Source organism: Schistocerca gregaria, chromosome X, assembly GCF_023897955.1.
Source record: "Schistocerca gregaria isolate iqSchGreg1 chromosome X, iqSchGreg1.2, whole genome shotgun sequence".
NCBI classification, from domain to species: Eukaryota; Metazoa; Arthropoda; class Insecta; order Orthoptera; family Acrididae; genus Schistocerca; species Schistocerca gregaria.
In genome coordinates, this window is record NC_064931.1 from 595,297,084 (window position 1) to 595,303,083 (window position 6,000).

Genomic DNA, 6,000 nt, shown 5'->3' on the forward strand with positions numbered 1-6,000 from the left:
GCCATTGTGTTGGTTTTCATTCTCCAGAAACCTAATACGTCTCCATCTGCAGTTGCTAGAAAGACTGGTGTGCTGGGTTGCAAAATGTAATGTTTTCAGACGAGCCTCACTTGATCCTATCCTAGAGTGATCACAGTATGTGTGGTAGAAAGTACCATAGTAATTTTTCCAACGTAAAGCTCTCGTCGGAATATCATGTGAGTTAACGAGGATTGCGCTCTCATTTATGTATATGGCCGAAAGAGTCAGCCTATAGGAATCATGAAACTAACCCTGTCGTCCAGGACCGGGTGGTACAAAGGGCGCAGATTCACCACGATATGGAGAAACTCACAGACGTCTATTGTCTATTGAGGTCTAAGCGCTGTAGTGTGCGAGTGAGACAGACGAGAACCTACGTCATAGGGAAACTCCGTATCAACCATTTGTGGCCCAGGAAATGTAGCATTGTTAAATATGGCGGACCTAAGTTCGTCCATAAAGGGAAATATTTATGAAAAATACTTAACTCTGTAATAAGTCAGGGAATGAAGCCACAGTAATTTTAATCTACCATCCCTCATAAAACTTAATGGGGATCCCAATAAAACCTTAATATTTATAATATCAATAATAGTTTAAGATTTACTACGAAAGTGAAATTAACTTGTAACAAAGATCTGAATGCTAAAATCTGAACGCCTTAGTCGATCTTAACGTTCGATATTTCATATAGAAGAGCATCATTAAAATGACAAACGTTGTAAATATCGACTCTGTAATTTTATTTGTTTCCAGGATACAGTAAATTTAAGTTATCAGTATTTTTAATTAAGCATCAGATCGTCAGAAAACACACTGAACGATGAGAGCATGACACCTTATTGAACCATTAGGTAATATAATATTTGTTGTTAAGTTTAGTGCATATTAGTTACTTTTGTTCTTTATTTATTTATCAGAAAGCACATTGGTGCAAGACTACTGACCGTCAAATTCTAAGTTAAGAAAGAAATTGTATTGGTTTTGTGTAAAACAATTTAACGTTTATTATGTCATGGTTATTTTATTTAGAACGTGAAAGTGGTCAAGGTTTGATTATTTAAATATGTTAAAATGTAAAATAATGTAGAATAAGCTGTAGCCAATCAGATGGACGGCTTCAGGAACGGGAACTGCCCTAGTCAGTTGAGCGAGGATATGCGGCGCGCGGGAAACGCAGCCGGGGACGGGCAGAGGGACAGTGCTGGTGTAGACGCGAAAGCGGACAGTTCGGCTGGAGACGCCTAAGAGAACAGCTCGGACTTTGACGTGGAAGCGGACAGTCGGTCTTTATGCAGCTTGGAAGTGAAACGGCTTAGAAAATTTCGCGTTGTGTGGTATCGCGGGACTTAGCCTCTGAGCGGTGAGCAGCCGCGCGCCTGGTGTGAACTCGAACTTTTCACGTAGATAACTTGTACTTCGCGATGAGATTGTGAATGATTGAACTGTGTCAAATGAACATGCGCTCAAGTATAACAGTAACTGTAAATTCGAGCACTTTCGCTATTAGTTTGCTTTCCTAATAAACATTATTCTAACCAAATCGCAACTGTGTGGCCTACGTAATTTATAGGTCGTTAATTTAATTCCCGATGTTGTTCTTACTGTTATTATGTGTTATGTTAATTTTGTATTTCGCAAACTTGCAATCAGCCAGACAATTTAACCAAAGGGTCACAAGTGTCTGATTTAGGACGTGTAATGCGACATGTCCGGTTCAACCCCTACACGAGTTTGAGCCAAGACATTTCGACGAAGAGAAACCGCATGTGAGCCCGAACAACTTTGTAATGTTAGCTCGCAAGCGGAGAAACTACGATCAAGTATACAATAGTATTTAACATGTGTGCGTGACTCTTGTGTACTTAGAGGCATCTGAATATCAAGCACTACATTATGGACGGTTTGGAGCCCAGGGCAGTACTCTCTCCACCCCTCCCCTTCAGGTAAACCCAGATTCCATATTTCAGCATGAAAATACCCTGTCACAAGCTCACGTAATATGGAAGCATTTCTAGAAGAACGGCGGGTAACTCTCCTACCTTTTTTTCCACGTCCCCCTGACTCGTCAGCCATCGAACATGTCTGGTTTATGATTGGTCAGCAACTCATTCGTTACGGAGCGCAAAATTACTTTAACTGCTTTACGTTCATGGACACAAATTTTCTGGAGGGAAATAGCTGAGTTACATATGCGAGCCTTCAGTCAGTCTATGCCACAATGCTTATAGACTCCGAGTGCAATACATGGGGCTTCAGTCAGTATTGTGTTCCCAGTCATGTGTACATCTTTAATGGTAAACTATTTTAATTTATATGTGGTATACATTTCGCTTCGCTTGCAGTCATGCCCGTTCGTGTGGCAATTATCACAAATCTATAGTACTATACAAGGTATACTTACGGGAATTCAGCCACGGAGTATTTACAGCGACCTCCGATATTTCGGCGGGAGTACATCCCGCCATTTTCAAGGAAAGAACTGCAACGGACAGGCGATGTACAGGCAAATGTAAAACCTCGGTTCTTGGAGTAATTCCGGAAAAATAACACACACACACACACACACACACACACACACACACACACACACACACACTGAACACTAGTGCCACCAAAGTCAGAGGTACCGATAATGAAAGACTACGAACTAGCAAGTGAGGTAACATTGACTCTGTGCCTTTGTTTTTCGACAATTGAAGAGAGCAGGATTCTAACCAGAGTTTAAACAAAAACCTGCATATCTGTTTACAAGGTTTCTCTCTAATTTAATCTCAACAGCCTCCTTGAAAACACTGTCCCAATAGCTGAACGTGCATGCCAATATCCCGGTATTGTTATATAATATAGGGTGATCAGTATTCAATGTTCGGCAATAACAGATATACTTGGCTGCTGTAATCATGTGTGCCGTTTATGCTCAGTACATCGGTCCTCCACGGTCCTGTTAGTCTCACTAATATATACCATGCCACAGCTACAAGGAATGCGATATACACCCTCCTTACGCAAGCCAAGGTCATCAACAGAACCCGATAGGACTCTAATTTTAGATGGACGTCGGAAAACACATTTCACATCGCATTTCTGTAAAATACGACCGACCTGGTTGAAAGTGCTTCCTACGTAAGGCAAAAAGGGAGCAGACTTAGGTGTCGACTCAGTATTATCATGAATCACACGACGCACACCTGGTCGATAACGCAACGCACGTTCAAAAATGTTTCAAATGGCTCTGTGCACAATGGGACTTAACTTCTGAGGTCATCAGTCCCCTAGAACTTAGAACTACTTAAACCTAAGGACATCACACACATCCATGCCCGAGGCAGGATTCGAACCAGCGACCGTAGCGGAAGGTCGGTTCCAGACTGTAGTGCCTAGAACCGCTCGGCCACTCCGGCCGGCACTCACGTTCAATCTGTCTTTCACTATAACAACTTTGACGAAATGTACTATACAGGGCGTCTCTCCTAAGAATCGTTACACGCACTTTCTCTGGTGTCTCGGCAGATATATGCAATTTCGTTTCTGCGTTGTGTAGCTAGAGTCAGCCAAAGAAAATAGTGATCAATACGTCTTTCATGAGATGCCCAGTGTCGACGGAAAGCGTCGGTTTGTTTCCCGTTAAGAAAAAAATGATTTTTAAAGCGGTATTTCACGTGCCCATTCGCTAGAGCGGTCCCAGATCACTACAGTGCGATATTTCTTTTATCCATATGTACTAACTGAGGCAGTAAAAGTCGAAGAATAACCGGTACTTCAGCAGCCACAGAACTGTCTTGTTCCACGCTGACTGCCACCGCCAAGCATGCAGCGCTACTGAGTTTCTGCTGGGTTGCTGTTTATTCTTCGTGTCTTACTGTCATTGTTAATACACATACGTAATGTATATACGAGATTAGACTAATTTTGGAGCTACCGACACTTCCTATTGGCACTGGGCTTCGCATGAATGATGCGACGTGCACAAATTTTTTGGGTTGGCTCCGGCTACATAATGGGAAAACAAAATTTTAAATGTCTGCGTAAACACCAGAGAAAAAGTGCCTGGCGACTCTTAGGAGAGATATCCGAGATAAAGACAAGTTGTAGTTTCACGTTATTGCCAAAAATCTCGATAACTTCTTGACCGATTTACTTCAAATCTTTACAGGATTCTCTAATAACCGTTTGGACGGACATAGGCTACACATTTTTTTAAATACATACGGTATATATGTGCATGTACAGTACACAAGTGGTAAACGTTCGCAACAAAAATCTCGAAAAGTTCTTGACGAAATTACTTCAAATTTTAATACTCTGCACTGATAAACTTTGAGACTAACGGATCTCTCCAGGATAATATTGAGTCATCAGATGAAACAAATTTTTTTTTGTTTTACCTGTTTCGACAAGTTAATTTGTCATCTTCAGAAGCTTAGTATTGGTTTATTATATATCAATATCTTCTTCATAGAAGCATAATGCCATGCTATGTCCAGAAATGTATATATTGTATGTGATTATTTTACTGTCTAATTGGCAATTTACAGTAACTGAAACACATCTATGTCTCTGTTGTACTAGCAACAAGGCAAATTCAGATTTTTACATGATAATCTAATAAACGTTCGTACTGATATAGACTACACATGTTTTAAATATATGTGGTATATAAAAACCTATATCTATTCTAAATTAAAAATCTAATGTAAATTTAAAAATAAGTCGTTGTTTATCGATGTTACCAAAAATCTGGAATAGTTATTGACCGATTTTCTTCAAATTTTTACACGGTACCCGAATAAACATTCAGACGACACTGGATACACATTTTTTAAATATATGTCGTACGTAAATATACATAGTTTATAGGTATCTATTTAAACTTGTATATCTACTATCTATCTATGTGTACCTATTATCAAAAATCTTGATAACTGCTTGCCCGATTTATTTCGAATTTTTATTTTATACTCTAATATACTTTCGAATGGACGTATGGTATATATTTCCTTGATATGTGTAGTACATAAATGTATATATATAATACAAAAAGGGAAACATTTTTAGCAAAAGTCTCAAAAAGGTATTTGCCAATTTACTTCAGATTTTTAGAAAAAAAGGGTCAAATGGCTCTGAGCCCTATGGGACTTAACTTCTGAGGTCATCAGTCCCCTAGAACTTAGAACTACTTAAACCTAACTAACCTAAGTACATCACACACATCCATGCCCGAGGCAGGATTCGAACCTGAGAGCGCAGCGTTCGCGCGGTTCCAGACTGTAGCGCCTAGAACCGCTGGGCCACTTCGGCCAACTCAGATTTTTAGATGGTACTATAATAACGCATGGACGGACAAAGGCTACATATTTATTGAAATATATATGGTACATCCCTCCCCAAGAACCATGGACCTTGCCATTGGTGGGGAGGCTTGCGTGCCTCAGCGATACATATAGCCGTACCGTAGGTGCAACCACAACGGAGGGGTATCTGTTGATATGCCTGTTAAAAGTGTGGTTCCTGAAGAGGGGCAGCAGCCTTTTCAGTAGTTGCAGGGCAACAGTCTGGATGATTGACTGATCTGGCCTTGCAACATTAACCAAAACGGCCTTGCTGTGCTGGTACTGCGAACGGCTGAAAGCAAGGGGAAACTACAGCCGTAATTTTTCCCGAGGACATGCAGCTTTACTGTATGATTAAATGATGATGGCATCCTCTTGGGTAAAATATTCCGGAGGTAAAATAGTCCCCCATTCGGATCTCCGGGCGGGGACTACTCAGGAGGATGTCGTTATCAGGAGAAAGAAAACTGGCGTTCTACGGATCGGAGCGTGGAATGTCAGATCCCTTAATCGGGCAGGTAGGTTAGAAAATTTAAAAAGGGAAATGGATAGGTTAAAGTTAGATATAGTAGGAATTAGTGAAGTTGGCTGGCAGGAAGAACAAGAATTTTGGTCAGGCGAACACAGGGTTATAAATACAAAATCA